Here is a 16,774-nt window from a genome sequence, read left to right on the forward strand (position 1 = left end):
GCCTCTGACATTTTAATTGACAGAAGACTCAACAAAGTGAAAAGAAAATTTCATCCTAGTTTGTTATTGTCTTGTCTGTATTGCACACAGATATGAACAACCACCTATAGGAATTCAAATACTTAAAATACTCTCCCAGTTTATAAGCCCTTTCATAACATACCATTAGCTGTTGGAAAGACGACCTGCAAAACTTTAATAAGATGTTTCAAGAAATTACATTAGTGCTGCATTTCATATGCAACTTGCTTGGCTGATACTGAAGCGGTAAGTTGTTTATCCATGTTGTGCATCTTGGTTAAAAGCTAAATTCGTATTAGTTTGTGCTGACACCAGCAAGGAGGATCCAGGAAAAAATTCCATGATGAGGACCTCACCAAAGAATGGATAGCATCCTTTTAATATGAACCAGAAGTTTGACGTGGTGTAAGAATTCTTTGTATGACTGAAAAACAGCGGACTGTAAAATTACATATAAAAGACAAAGCTATTGATTTCGATGTCTTTTGGTTTCATGGAGAAACAGATTTTGAAAAGATAGAAAAGATTTTGAACAGTCAATAGAGACTTGAAAGGCAGTCCTGGTATGTGTGTATGTAAAAACTTCCTGACCTGTTTAGACAGAAAATGGTAATGAAAGAATCAGCTACTTGTCTTCACCCTTTCTGAGTGTCAGTAAGGTATATGCCTAAACATGCACAGGTAACTCCTCTTTATTCTAATGGGTGAGTTGAGCCTGTCAAGTTGCAGATGTTGTAATCACAGAATGATTTCTGGATTTACATGGGTGACAAGTTGGATAGGGTCTGAATTTTTTTCATTGTTTATATGTGCACATATAAAGCAGCAGCTAGGTGCTACTGAGTACCTATTAGTTAGGATAGTCTAGTATACAATTTTACACTCAAATCTTAAGTTGATCTATGTCCCCTGACTCCCTTTTTTTCCCTGACTCCCTTTTTTTCCCTCTTAGTAACATGTCTGAAGTCTTACCAGCAGGGAGACACTCATACAAGACTAAGTACTATTGAAGTAGTGTCTGTTCACCAGAATCCCCATGTGAAGCTTAAACCTATAGTGACCATAGGAAAAGTCCTTCATTAACCTGTGAAAATAGTTCAGAAGTGTTTAAAATTTTGTGATCAGCTGGAGTCACTCAAGAGATATGTGAATTTTGCAAACAATGAAGAGATTTCACAATCCTTGATGCAACGAAACATTTTCCTTACATGAAGCCCCAGACTTGATGTAACCGTGGGATCACTCAATTTGGAAGGTAAGCCATGAGGTCATCTAGTCCAATCCTTTAGTCAGATCATGCTCAACACTGACCCAGGTTTCCTAGGACCTTGTCCACCTGAGTTCTGACTAGTAAATTGGAAACCTCCACTCTTCTACAATTATACATCCATCTCTTTTTATTGCGTTGTACAGAGCTGCTCAATCACATTGTCTGCTAAGGATCTCACTGGTGATAATCCTGTTTATGGTGATAATCCTGGATGTGTGATAATGTAACACACTCCTAATCCATCATGTGTCCCAGTACAGCATATTTTCGGGTACTTTTATAAGCATGTACTACACATCCAGATTTTTCAATAGTTCTTGTTAAATCTAGGTGAAGAGTGCTATTGAAATTTTTAACAGGAACCACACCACAGAACTACTAAAGGTAATGGTTAAGCTCCAGAGTTAGAGTTTCCTTCAGTATTAATTGCTTTTTTGACAACACTGCTCTTCTCTGCAGATGGAGAGAAAGTATTTCTTCTTGTTATTCATTAGGTTAGTTCAGTAACTATTTCATTCACAGAGAAATAAGAGAAATCAATTCAGTGAGAAACCGGCTGGGAGTTAGAAAGTAGGAAAACTGGTTTTCCTCCTACTCACCTGCGAATAACAATGAGGTGTGGGAGGATAATATCTACTACCTCCAAAATCTTGTAGAGCATAGTGAAAAGAAACACTAAATCTGGTTTTACTTACTACAGAAAAATCTATCATTTCTTCAGTATGTCATTTAAATACATAATGTGTTGTTTTAAGCTTTTCTTTGCATTTGCAACACATCTAAAGTAAGATCATTTATTTGTTAAAATGGTTCAGAATTCTGCTTGGAGATATTTTAGCATATTCCAGCTTATCACCAGTCTTATGTAACACAAATAAAATAAATGCACCATTTTAGTCACTGTTTTCTAATATAATAAAAAACAAGGAGTATAGCAAAACCAATATTTAATTTCTTTACGGGGAGTGTTTGCCATTTTGTTACTTGGTTTTGGCTCTTACAAATCTGGTTACCTTCCCGAACACTGGGGTCCTTTTTTCTGCCTGTGGTTGACTAGGAGGTTGTGTTCAGTGTGACGTTTTCGTAATGCTCACATGGCATCGATGCCTTAGGCCTCATTTCTCTGCAGGTTTCATCATCAGAGGCTTCATCCAAAAATGGCAAGTCGTGCAGAACGTAGCAGTCTGCTTACCAAGTATATCTTCCCACAAAGAAATTGCTTTTGTTTTTGTTTTTGTTTTGTCCAGCTACAGTAGTGTTTCCTGTATTTTTTTCAAGCTGAATTTAAAGCACTGGTTTGGGTTACAAAGCAGTGGATTGCTGAGGATTTGTCTGCTTTGCTCTTGGTTGCTCCTCCTGTGCTATTATGCAACAGCGACGTTAACGGATGTACTATTTTGCCTTCTTATGAAATAGCCACCGATAGGGAACATCTCTGCTGTAAATCTTAGTCCTCTTTTTGATCTAAATAAATATGATGACCTATGAAAAACCTCTTTTATTAGTTCTTTAAAAAGATTACCATTAATAAGAGGAAAGAAACTAAAATCAGGGAAGCAGACTTCATTGCTTTTGAGGACTGAGACAGATTTTATTAAAGACAGTTAGCAATTTATTGGTCTCTACTTCATGATTTTCTGTTGGTTTTAAAAAAATCTATAGCTTGATAGAAATATTACAATATACATTCAGTTTATACTGCTGAGTAATGCACTGATAGCATTTAGGCTGGTTTATGGCAGTTCCATGTAAAGCACCCTTTCTATATGACACTTAGAATCATTTAAGTAAGAGATGGATAAGTAAACAGATCATCTCTTTGATCAATTTCAAGTTTCTTCAAACTATGATAAAGGTCTGATAATACCCAAGAGAAAACCCTATCTGAAGCTGGTTGTCTCTGTATTTAGCAGCAAAATAATTGCTAATTGACTGAGTGCTATTAAGGGAAAGCAAACGTAGAACTGTTGTATATGAAATCCTTTCAAATTCCTTCTCTGATTTCTTGAATTGTTTAGAGAGGCAAGAGTCCCTCTAATACTTTCTCCATCTTCAGTCTGAAAATCTGGGAAGTGGTAATGACAAAAAACAAAATAAAGTCTGTAGAGAGGCAGTTATAATGCCGTAGTAATACTGTGATATACAGATTGATTAATTTTTTTAAGCTAAATACACTTAAAATATGGACAGCATGTTATCCTTTTACCATACGAGGTCAATAAACATTTGGTTAGAATATGACCATTTCTGCTGTAGATTATTTCTCACTTACTTTTCAAATTGACTATGGATTAATGTGCTAATTGTCATTGATACAGGTGTTGTAATTATAGACATGGAATTTCTGAAGTAGTTTTATATTAATTATACTACTGTATTGCAATACTATGCCTTATTTTGCTTTTAGATAAAGTACATGTTTTGACTATGTTCATAGCTAGATAAACCCTGCTTCTTTAAAAGAAAACCCTTTTTAGGGGAGCACAATGTGCTTTTACTTTACTGCATGTATGTAAGCTGATGATTGGATGTCAAGCATTTTATAAAACAAAGCAGTATTTAATTTGTATTTTCCTCTAAAAGATAATACAATCTCATATAGAGGCAAGCTGTGGTGTTTTAACATGGCGTCAATGTGTATTTTCTGGGTTATCGTTTTGTTTCAGTGTTTTCCACTCAAAAGAAGATGTTTGCCTACCTGTATTCAATTTGCCATACTTGTAGGTTTTATTACCTTTTTTTTTTAGTTATCTGTTTTGGATATTTTGGAAGCAGATACAAGCAATGCCTGCAGTGAGTCAAATAAAATTTCCTGGTTCTCATAACAACTATCACTGTGTTGTAACTGCTACTACACTAAGGACTCAGTTCTTCGAAATGTAATACTAATTTTGATCGCACTGTGGCTGTACGAGCGCTCCCTAAATAAATAAGGAACACAATTTATCAGAGCACTAGTTCCAGCAGAGTAAGTTAACACACATCTGTGTGGATACTGTGGGAGATCACTGCTGAGTGGTATCTCATTAGAGTGAAGGTCATCAGTTAGATTTTCTGGTAAAGTATTACTCTTCCAGAGTTGGCATCAGAACTAATAAGCAATAATTGCAGGTAACCAACAGAAGGAGTTACAAATACAATTTGTATGATCCGTATAGTAACTTCACAGTTGTCTGCTTTTCAAAACCTTTTTGAAGTAGATAGAAGACATTGCTGGAGCTGTAATGGAGTGGACTTTTGCAGTCAATAGGCTAGGCACCCAGCCAGTTTGTAATTCAGTGAGACACAATACGTTATCTGTTTTGACAGTCTTCATGGCTAAATAGTCTGGCTCTTGTAATACCTAACTGCGTTTATAAATAGAAATGAAGAAGTAAAATGGCTGATCTAGACAGCAAACTTTGGATATGGCCAGAGTTCACATGTGTTTCTTCCCTTCATTGGAGTGGGAAGAACAAAGTAAGCTGATTGAGTTAACTGGAACTTGAAAAACATCTCCGGCATGTGTTTTCCTTGAGGTTTCAGTAATGCATGAAGAAATGTGATATTTATGAGCTCTGCAGTGAGATTTGTAAAATATATTGGTTTTCGCACCAAGAAAAACAATCATTTTAGTGGCAAAATGGTAGACAGAGCATTCACGAAGGCCTGTACTCAGAACAGCGGCTTTCCAGTTTACATCTTGTGTGGAGAAGGATGGGACAGGAGGAAGTAGTCCTTGTTTCTGTTACTATTCCTTGCTCCAGATAAAGTATTTTAGCAGATAATCTTCCTGGTGAAATACAGGGAAAGGGCTGGAACCTCAATATAAATTCCAAAGACATCTGTGGGCTCTCTCCTATGCTAGCACAGCTTATCCCGAAAGGTGGGCATCATACCCTTTGACATTGTCAGTAATATATATCTTCTTGAAGACAGGAATTATTCTTTAAGCTCATTTTGGGTTGAAATGGGTGTAGAAGGTGCATCTGTCAGCAAGTAATGCACTTTGATACTGCATAACAGTTGATGCCAAGAATTTGTCTTTTCCTTCCACCATGCAGTTACAGTAAGCAGTCCCAAAAGTTAAACACTGGATTCCTTAAAGCTGCTCTTTGGGCTTCAAGCTGTGAGTGCTGATCTCACACAAGAAATTGACTGAGGTCACTTAAATTCTACGTTTATGTGCCTTGCAGGAGAGGTTGGGATTCCAGACATACTTCTTTACTATATTCAGTTCATTTCTGCTTTAATTTCATCCCACTTTATGGTCTGCTCCTTGGAAATTAGTGTTGTGTGAGAGCTGTGATTTTCACTTTAGCCAGGTGTCTAAAAACCCTATGCAGTGTTACACCTGAACCTCCTGGTGAATACAGGTATAATCCGAACCAAGCTTTCCTGAGTGTAAACAGAACATCCCCTTGTGGTGGTGCTCAAAATCCAGGTGGACTCAGCTCAGCTCTGCATTAAGTACTTGGCCTTGCTTTCCTTACACAGCGGTGGAAGGGTCCAGCGCCCTGGTCATGCTCTGTCAGGTAAAATTTGTAACACGTCTTTGAGCCAGGATTCTTGGCTGATTCAAAGCTAGAGGTTGAATGTGACCCAGTCTCGCTGTTAGTCAGAACTGAATGTCTCAAGACAGGCATGCTGATAGGGGCTGGTCAGCAGCTCTGCTCCAGGACTCTGGTGTGAAGGTTCTTGTTGAGTGGTTACAGGTGGTCTGGACTGGAGAGGTTTTTTTGTTCTGTTGCAGGGATGTCTGGGCCTGGTGCTGCAATGGGCTACTGCCAACTTATAAATAAATGGGCACGGCTCAGAAACCTCCAACATTTATGAACATTATCTGAGTAAACAGCTTTCTTTTTGTGTTGTGAAGAGCAGGGCAGAATACGGGAAAGTATTTACCAAGTGTTTTGGGAAAAGAATATGTATTCGGCAAATCAGAATTAGAGTTACCTTACATAAAATCAGACAGTGGCATCAGATATATTTACTTGGACCAATGCTCTTACACTCTAGGGTAATGTTTTAAATCTGTGGGGCATTTCATTGTGGCCAGCTTATGTGGTGGTAGACTCTCATTTTGTTAAGAGACCATTCTGGTTCATGTTACACACACATTGGTTTACGTGTTAGCTAACACTCTTATGTTGCTATTGTCACTGTTGTGGCAGTAAGGTCAGTCTGACCAGGTGATGATAGGAGTCTCCATGATAAGTACCCGTAACAGTGTTTTCAGCTCGTTTGGATGAGAACCTCCCAAACTTCTGGTTTGCTCCAGCTGGCCTGTAGTTCCTTGTCAACACTCCAGTGTATGCATGATGAGTTTCTAGTTAAAATCGTCTCATCTGTGTGCAAAAAGTTGTCCGGTTCAATGATGTATGTATCTCAACAGATAAATAGTGTCTATTAGTTCACCATTTACTTCATATGAGCAGAGCAGGACCCGCCTGGGTTGTTGCCAGGGCTGTTGGGAACTCCCTGCCTCCCCAGTTCCTTGCATGCAGTTGATTATCCTGTTACCATGGACTGGGACTGCCTGTGGAGTTCTTTTATCGATTCCTCAGACCTCTGGTGGAGCTCGGACTGCCCAGGGCGGGTTCCAGTAGCTATCAATCAATTATCTCATCTGTACAGAAACTAGCTGGGGAGTTCCCGGGACTGCCCAGGGAGTTCCTGTGGGTGACTCAGCACACCCAGCATGTGCAGGGGCACAGCCTTTGTCCCCAGCTGCATTACAATTACAGCTACTCTGTTAATTTGGAGTGCACGTGCATGTACTCACCTGGTGCATGAAGGCAGGAGTGTTGGGAGGACCAAGCAGTTTCGCAGAGGCCAGTTGATGGTATTTCCTGCTGTGTCCTGCTCAGCTGACCAGTAGGCTGTGTTCTTTGGTAGGCATAGATGCCTTTTTTTCCATCCTGGGCTGCCGTGTTTACAAGCTACTACAAAGTGCTTTTCCTGCCATGGAAAATCAAAACCACCATGCTCACTGTCAGCAAAGTCTCTTTACTGGAGTAATTTGCTGCTTTCTTACCAGCTACAACAGGTGTTGTTTGAACCTTCTGTTTCTTCGAGAAAAAAGGTCAGCCTATTATTGAGTTCATAGTGCTTACTGATAAAAAAAATATGTTTATTGCTGATGGAGAACATCTAAATCTCATGGGTTTGGAACCTGGTATGATGTCAGGTAGTTGTTATAAAGTGGCTTCCCCTAATGTGTAAGGGGATGTAAATTTAAACTTCCATATAGTTAACCTCCTTTTTCTTTTGCAAATGAAATGAAAAGTAGCGAGCAAGCCAGAAGGACAATAAACAGACATGTCTGAAATGTTAGTTTGGAAACTCAAGGAACAGTTAAAGTAGGTTAGAATAAAAATGAGTGAGAGAGGTTTGAGCTGTGTCTGTGTTCATGAGCATGTAAGGCAAGATAGGGCTCCATGCTGTTTTCTTTTTCAGGCCACTCTCTCCAAAAACAGTCTCCAGGGAGCAGACAGGGTGGTTGTGCTTCTTCTGCTCAAGTGACCTGTCCTATGAGGATGCTGAGAAGCTTAAGTGTACACCACACTGAAATTGCAGCACATCAAACTTACACAGAGCAAAACAAGGGGAAAAATTAAAAATACATATTCACTATTAGCTGTTAAAAATCAATTTTTGCTGTATGAACTATGATGTAAGAATGGTGAAGGTGGGAGTGGTATAATGGACAAGAAGATCTCCAAAGGTGTTAGAGACCTTGGTTACTTTAGTTTGTCGGCAGAAATAGATCAGCTGGTCATAATTACAGTATCTAACTATGAAAGACACAATACACTAAAGCAGGTCTTTGAAAACTCTGATCACTGTGAGCTGCATAAGAGGAGAAATATTTGGATTTATGCTAACAGTAGTATGGCTGCATTTGGAGGGAATGAAAAGGTGTGTGCCTTGGAAATGGCTGGTTGTATAAGAGTGAGTGTAGGTGCATGGCTTGATATAAAGCCTGGAGAACTGCATAGGGGTCAGGACACCTGAGCTCATCCCCGGGGTCCCCTGCTGCCTTGTTGCCTTGGCCAGTTCATTTCCCTGCGCCTTGCTTTCACCAACAACAATCAGGAAACAAATACTTCATTTCCTCTGAGATTGATTCATGAGAAAGACAATGAAAGCAAGGAAGTGTTATCATCTGTGGTTGGAATGCCACACACCTAGTGAATGCTTAACCCCTGCTTGTATTATTTAATTTAAATGCAGTTGGTTTATATCAGGGGTTTTCCCATGGTTTCTTTAGAGAGGTAAGATAATGAGATTTCTTTTTCTCCTGAGATGCAACTCTTTAGAACAGTGTCTTGCTTGAAGTGCTGTGTAAAGAGTAGTTGTGTTTATGAGGATGGTATAACACGTTAGATCACCTTTCATTGAACCACATGCTTTATGATTAATGTACAAAATTATGTCCTGCCTTTTTTTCAAGTGGAGCTTGAATAGCAGCGTCCTTTGCTGTGGTCTAATTGCAGAAAATCCTTATCTTAGTAATAACTTTATTTATGAATGTACTTTACTTACCTGTCATAAATTATACTTCAGCTGCTGCAGCAGTGCACGAAGGGAGAAAAGTTTAAGCAAAAGCCAAAGATGAGCCTGATCAGAGATTTGAGCTGTTTTTCACAAAGTGGGTTTGCAACTGACTTATTTGTGTATTGTTGGATGAATGAAGAAGTGGGATAAAGCCCTCAATGTTTCCTTCCCGTACCTTCCCTGGAGAGAAGGAGAATTGCCCAACTGAGATGGTATCACTTAAAAGCCTGTCTTGCTGGATTGATGTGTGGAGTCATTCATCACTATTTTCACAGTGCTCAGGAAAAAGACCTTTAAAGCCTTTTTTTTTCCTACAGCCATAGTAGGGCAGCATTGAGGTTGCTGTATCTCAGAAGATTGTAGTGACTTTCTTATTTGCATTTCCAGCTTTGTCACCATGTTGCTGAGATACATTTGTAATGGCCTTATCTAAATTCAGTAATTTAGAAGACAGCTATAACCTTATTCATTAAAAAGGGAAGAAATGGAAAGCAAAATCAGTTGCTCTTTGATCTGTCAAAATTGCTTCCTTGTAGTGATTTTCAAACTGTATTTCTAAACATGAAAAAGTTGGTGCAATGCAGAAGTTTCTGGAGTTTTAAGAAAACCATTTTTTGGACAAAGTTTTGTACTTGATAAAAAATGTAGTTACTTTTTTGAGGTAATTAACTGACAAGCTGCTAGGGGCTTTCCAGCCATGGGAAACCCTATCCTTATGCTCATTTTAGCACAAACAGCTGAAGAACAAATCTTACCTTCTTAGCTATCAATCCCAAACATTGTCTAGAGAGCTGCTTTTCCTGCCTTGACTGTAAGGGCACTGCTGCAGAGAGTGTACCAATCATGCTGAAATGTGTAAAATTATCATTTAAGCCAAAATAATGACATAACCTTCTGAGCAGTGTATAATCCTAATAAGATTAAGCTTTACCAAAGAAAAACATAAAATATATAACTTAATAAAATCATAATCTATTCTGAATAAACTGTATTATACATGTTCACTGAATGGATTATATAAATTTAATGAAATTACACTGTCTTATAAGCAGGATACAATAAGTAGTAATGGCAGCTTTTCTATTCACAATATAAGAGAGCAAGGAAGAAGATGGGGATTATTAGAAAATTAGTTTAGTCAAAACAATTAAAAAGATAAAGATAAAAATAGAATAATAATTTCTTAAGTACTGCAACAATGAGCTTCATGCTTCTTTGAGTGTATTAGCCAAGATCAAAGTAAGATATATGAATCTAAGAAGAAGACTGACGTGGTGTTGGAGAAGAAAGACACAGCTAGTAAAATTGCAAAAGGTTCGAGAAAATGTAGTAGTTTCTCAGCATCTGTTCCAATTTTTATTCATATTTCTTTAGTACATTGTATATTTGTCCATTCCATCTCTTCATTTGATATGTGGTTGTGGATTCCAGGCTGTTAGCACTTCTGAGCCAGATGGTATACACTCTGTCATGCTGAGATCATGTTAGAAATGTCATCTATGCAACTCAGACTGAGTAGCACTTTAAAATGAATTCCTCAGTTGTCCACTGTGGATGTTTTCTTTTTTTGCTTGGAGTATTGCACCCATGTAAAAAGAATAAAGATGCTTTTTTTTGCTGTCAAAAAATAAAGCATTTCCAAATATTTTTGATGGTGTACCAAATTTCAGTTTAGTTTGCTGTAGTAAGGAATATTTGTCCTTATAGAAGTACTAAAAGTGTTATGAAAACTGCTTTTAAAATTATGTTAGCACAAATACATTACCTCTCCAAGAACTGTGCTGCAGAGTTTTGGAAACCTTTACAAGACAGTCAAGAATCATGCTAAGACAGAATGGTCTGAGACTTAACCTTTTCAGTAAATGTACCAGAATAAGGGATTTTCCCGGGTTAAGTGGAGGGAAGATGAAGACAGAAAGGAAGAGCCTGTTGAGTTGCTTTTTTGCCTGTCCAGATTAAAACACATTTTTTATTCCAACAGGCTGTATTTTAAAAGGCATCTCTCCTCATGGAAACACAAGATCTTGTTACCTTACACAGCTTGGTCCCCATTCCACAGCTCCATAATAGGTGCTTAAGCACTACAAATTAAACTAGATGCAAGAGTCAAACAATTTTTTCTTTCATGCATATTAATTTCATAGTAGATTTTATTCTTTTGTATATCTGTAAAATCTCAGTGGTTTAAAACCCCATCCTTGGTTATATTTGGATAGTACTGGTGGGCTTCAAAGAAAGAGACCACAGGAGGTTATGTAGAAAGTAAAGGATTATATTTAAAGGAGTCCCTGAATTTACATCATTTGGTAAGGGATTAGGCATGTTTTGTAAGTTGATTTGTATCATATGACTAAACCATGACAATGAAGTTGGATTTCCTACTAAGGACTAGTCTTCATGTGCAACATCCTGAGTAGAAGAGCCGTCCCCCCACTGAAGGCTGTAAAGGGAGACATGAGTCATTAGCTTGGGTAAAGGCAGTGCTGGACATTTATAAGGCTGTGCCTTTATCCAGTTGTCTGTTCCAATAGAAATAAGTGTCATGTTTTACTAGTGTAGTTTTTAGTTCTAATTGGTGTAAGTAAAAGAGACAGGAGGAGTAGAAGAAATACGTATTTCAGGATTCCTAACCAGTAACAATTCAAAGTGAAATAGAAGGCATTTGCATTAACTATTCCTTTGGCTTATTCTGTTTTCGTTGCCTTGTCTGTTACTTTTCTTCTCTCTGTGATGTATTTGTTTTCTGAGGCTGTTGGCTTTTGATGGACCAGGGGCTGTGTTCCTTTTCTGTGTTGAAGTGGCGTATGATGTTGAAAACTGCTTAAGAAACAAAGCAACCTAAAACAACCACAGCACTGCAGCTGGTGTGGAAGAAGATGCAACACGAGCTTTGCCCGCTTGCTTCAGCTTGCTGTCAGTGAATCTTCTGGGGTGATGCTTCTTTTTTACCCCGACCTTTGAGATACGAGTCTTTTTCCCTTTTCCTTGCACAGAAATAATGATTCCGGGTAGCACACAGTGCTTTTCATGGTGCTTGCACCTTAATTAATTGTAGGTTTACTGGGTAGATGTATTACACTGTATTTTTTGTACTTAAAAGGCTGCTGCTTCTTTCATTTATTTCTTTATGCCTGTCATTTGTCTGTAAACACAAAGATTTGCCTTTTTCTTATCTGAAGTCTGTAGCTTCTTTGATACTAAGATTTAGTACTTGATTATGTGTTGTCCAGCTTCTGCTTGCTATTATAACTAATAAAGATACAGTGAGGCAAGGAGAAGTGACAAGAATAAATCAGTGTGCTTGTGAGTAATGGTGGAATGGCAATGGACAGGAAGAATCAGTCGTTCCATGCGATCAAGAACAGTAATATATTTATTAAGCAGCTATGACCCATGACTTCATTCGAAGCATTTTCTATTACAAATTCCTTGTTATTCTCCACCTAACCTGGACTTGCTCTGTATGTTGCAACTGCAGATAACTGAGCTGTTGTTACAGGATGCAAGCTGTCCACACATGCCTGCAAACAGCCCAATACACAACAACACTTGAAACAGTCTTAACTGCTGAAGCATAGTTCATTTGTACAGCAAATAATGTTGTCTAGAGGCTGGAGAAATTAAAGCTAAGATGACAGTGAGCAGTAATAGATACTCCAAAGTTATAAATAATTTTCCGTTGTTTGAAGAGGAAAATCAGACCATGTTCTGTATATGACATTGTAAAATCTGAAATACGAGAGAAATTACAACCTTCAGCAACTTGATTTTGCATGCTGGTAGAGCTAAACTACCATCTTCTTATGGAAATACAACATGTGTCTTATGCCTGAGTGGTTTGATGGGTCAGGTTATGTCTGCTCCCCACCTGCAAGCTGGTGGCCCATCCCCAGGGAGGTGATCCCTGCAGCTGGGACTGGCCCTGCTTCTGGCTGGGGATGGGATGGGCCCTGACTTCCCCCTGCCACTCCCAGCCCCCAAGGATCAGGAGGCCTCCCTGATCCCCTTCTGTGAATTAGTCATCCTATAACATGGGTTATGTTTGGTTACTTAGTGCTTTTTTGTTATTTCTTGTGGATTTTGTGAGTGTTACTCCCATGTTTTATTCTGGCAGTGCTGTCTATTTGCCAGCCTAGAGTGATGCCTTATTTCATAAGAGGGCTACATGAAGTAAGTGCTGTTAATCTTGAAAATGATAACTTGAGGACAGTGACTTTTCATAATCACAGGTAGGCAGAGGAAAAAATACCCTTGAGTAGTAGTAGTGCTTGCAGAGACTTTTCCAGTTCGTCTGCCCTGAGCTCTGAGGACGGCTTCTGATGATGAGAGCGAACTTGAAAGAGAATGAAATCTAGATTTGGTGAATTTAATGGGGGGTTTTCTGTCTTGGTAAGACTAGTAACAGAATTTTCATAACATCCGTTGTGCAGAGATCTTGTCTACACCATGGAGCTCCATGGCATGGGGGAGAAGGGAGTCTTCATGCCCTGGAAATAGGTTTATGAGGAAATAGGTTTTCTGTTTGACTCTAAGAAGTCAAATTAGGGGGAGTATGAGGAGGCTGTTAGCTGCAGTCGTGAAATGAACACCTTGTGCAAAAACTGTCCTACAGAAGCAAGTCCTTATCTTCTTGTAGTAGACAGACACGTACAACTAGTTTATTCTAATCGTTCATAGGAACAATCTTTTGTGATATGTAATTCAATGCATCTCACTGTTTGAGAAGGTTTCTGGGCTGCTTGGTTTCGTCCTGTTTATGCAGCAACTTAACGTGTTTTCTCTGCTCTGAGTTTTGTTTGCTGATATCCTTTAGATGGCCATTGTTATTACTTGTTATTACATTATCACAGTTCAAAGGTACTGTGGTATCAACTCTAGTGACAGTGGCCCCTTTAGGCTTCTAGGAGAAAAGGGGGTTAGCAATAAGTGCTTTTATACCTGTTCAGTTATTTTCTTGGGATTGCATACTCTGGTTAGAAGTTTCTGATTCTATCTGTACTATCTATCTATACTGTTACATGGTATAGGGAAGGTGTGTCTGTTTTCTGTCAAATTTGTCATTTTGTAAATCACTGTTTTACTTCAAGCTCTAGTTAGAGGCAAAACTGGAAAGTATGTCCTCTGAAATGCTGTTCTTGCTTACATTTCCAAGAGAAAAAAAAGTCAGCTGTTTGTTTAACAATGTGAGGATGTCTCATGTACAGATTGATCACCTGCAGATTTTTGAAATAAGGTCTCTCTTTTGAAAATGTGATCCTAAATCTGAGGTAACACCAGAGCACCTTGGAGAATATTGTTTAGAAGGAGCTTCTGCTTCCTTGCTGTGATTTTTTTCACATCTGTTAGACAGCAGTCACACCAAGGAGCATGGACTTTGAAAATTCATTTCATACAAAAAAACACCAGTACCTGCATGCTATGCTTTTCCTATGCCAGGCCCAAAAAGGATGTAAATCATTACTGATTCTGTTTATTACTGTAATGCTGCTGAGACTCATGCAGCTCTGGAGGTCCTCACTCTAATCCTAAATGTTGATAGGTGTCAGAAGAGTTTTCTTGTGCATTCTAGAAAAGAAAGGAAGTAGAATGAATGGAGTGAATGTATGTACATTATTTGTATGAATAAGCTGTAGCTGTTCCTCCCTGAACACTGCACAACTTTTTCATTGGCTCTGAATGTTCTCAATAAAGATGTAATTTTCTCTTTCCTGTATGGGTTTTTATTTGTTAATCTTTTTGTAGAATAGTCTGCTTCATACCGACCCTTTGAAATCTTTGGGTATTTCCCTTTAGGAGTTTTCACTTATTCCCAGTGATATCATTTTATTTTCTCTTGAAGCTCTGTGTTCTTAACAGGATAATAGGGAGAGAAGTTGTTCGGTTTGTGATTGATTAGTGGATATGCAATCTCAATTCCCTTGGAAAGTGGGCGTGTGATTGTTTGAGTCTGTGTTTCTTTGGAGAGGGACCATTTCAGGGAATCATAGTTAGAGCTGCAAACAATCCATTAGTCACTCTTCCAAGCCCTGCCAGCATAATACTATTCCCTGCAGTACATTATTGAGTGTTTTGTCCAATATCGGTTTGAGTGACTCAAGCCGTGAGGCTTCCACCACTTCCTCTGAGAAACTATTTCATGGTCTGACAGAGCTCACTGTTAGGAAATATTTCCTGGTACTCAGCCTAAACTTTTTAACACCCAGATTGATCTCATTACTGTTAGGTATACTTTTTCCCCCAGTTCTGTCTTGTTTGGCATTCACACTCTTGAGTGAATAGTAGATGGTATCATATCTCCTCATAAGTCAAGTAAATGCATAATTAGTTCCTCTATTTCAGCTCTCCAAATAGGCCATCTGTTTGGTGGAAAGCAGGGCTGAGTATGGGAAGATTTTTTTCTGCTAAGTGCTTGTTTCAAACAAATAATATGAAAAAGTGCATTAGGAGTTCTTAGTAGCTCCAAAAAGCCCCAACTTACATTTAAAAGGCTTTTCAAAAATTATGTAGAAGATTTTAACTTTTCCAAGCAGTCATTTGAAATAGTAATACCTTTTTCTAGCGCAGTATACAGCTCTAGCACTAATAGTCTGTCACATCTCACAGCTTCAGGGAATGTTTTGTAATGTTGCTTCATCTATTTATCAAGCAAATTCTATGTAGCTACAGCCTGGAGAGGGGAGAGCAATGGCAGCAGAATTGCAAGCACATCCAGGGGCCATTTGAATGTTTGTCATTTACAGCTTTACAGCCAGAATTTACAAGTGTTTGGGTCATATAAGGATTGTTGAGGAAGGAAATGTACTTTAATCCATCCAATCATTACACATCTCTGGATTTCTTCCTAGTAGCCAACATCTGTTTGGTATTTCTTTCCTTCCAGCCTTCCTTCCTGCCTGCCTGTCTGCCTTATTATAGTACAAATTCTGCAAAGATGTATGCAGATAATAAATTGTATTTTGCAGAATCTGGGTATGTGCTATTCTTATTTCTTATGGATGTTCTTCTGCTTAGTCAGAGACTCCTAGTCAGTGGAAAATTTAGGTTTACAGTAAGACTTCTAAACTAGGACTCCATGCTTGCTTTGAAAAACATACTGTATGAATTTTAAGCATATGTTTATGTTTTTTGACGAATTACTGTGTAATTTGGGAACCAAGCCCATGTTTTGTTAATTTTTTACCTGAGATTACCTGATGTGTGTGGGTTTGTGACCCGGGCTTCCAGCTTGGGGAGTAAACAAGCTGCATGCACTTCTCTGAACTGTACTAGAAAGGATGTGCAAGTCCTCAGGCAAGAGCATTCCTAAGCTAACTTATTACAATTTTACTAAGCTAATTAAGGGAGGAAAAACGCGGTGATCAAACTAAGATCAAGTCAAGTTTAAACCAAATCGGTGAGTTCAGGTGATTAAACTAACAATTTAATATAACAGATAATCTTACATTGCACACAAATACGTAAATGCAAAAAAGGAAAAGTTAGGTAAATGACAGTCTGCCATTAGGAAAAGAAAGTGAATAACTCCTGCAGCTTTCTTGTTCTATCATTCACTACCTGAGATGAAGTAGAGATAGATTTGCTGAAGCCTGGGCCATGTGCTTCTGTTAGGAAGTCTCAAGCACTTCGTGCACTGTAAGGTGGAGTGTCTGGGGCAGGCAGAATCTCCAAGACAGACCTCCTGTCACAAGGGAAAGAAACACTCATTTCTTTTTCTTTCCTTTTATCTCACAGGGAGCATTCCTCACTTTTTCCGCCTCAGAGGCAAATGCTTTGGGGATGAGTTGTATGGAGCGACGCAGGAAGGGGTGGCTGCAGTTCAGTCCCCAGCAGGTGGCACATATCACGCTCTGGGGTGAGGGTGGAAAGTTCCACCTCTGGCATAGTCCTACCACTCACAGTGATTCCCCCTATAGATGAGGAGCAAGGTGCATGCAAGACTTTGAA

The 16,774-nt window shown here is 38.7% G+C and overlaps 1 protein-coding gene across 3 annotated transcripts in view; it reads left to right on the forward strand.

Annotated features, from left to right (window-relative positions):
• AIG1 (androgen induced 1) overlaps positions 1-16,774 on the forward strand; it is a 133,307-nt gene that overhangs the window by 19,577 nt on the left and 96,956 nt on the right. The window lies entirely within an intron of this gene.

The sequence above is a fragment of the Coloeus monedula genome (genome assembly GCF_965178545.1).
Source record: "Coloeus monedula genome assembly, chromosome: 2".
NCBI classification, from domain to species: Eukaryota; Metazoa; Chordata; class Aves; order Passeriformes; family Corvidae; genus Coloeus; species Coloeus monedula.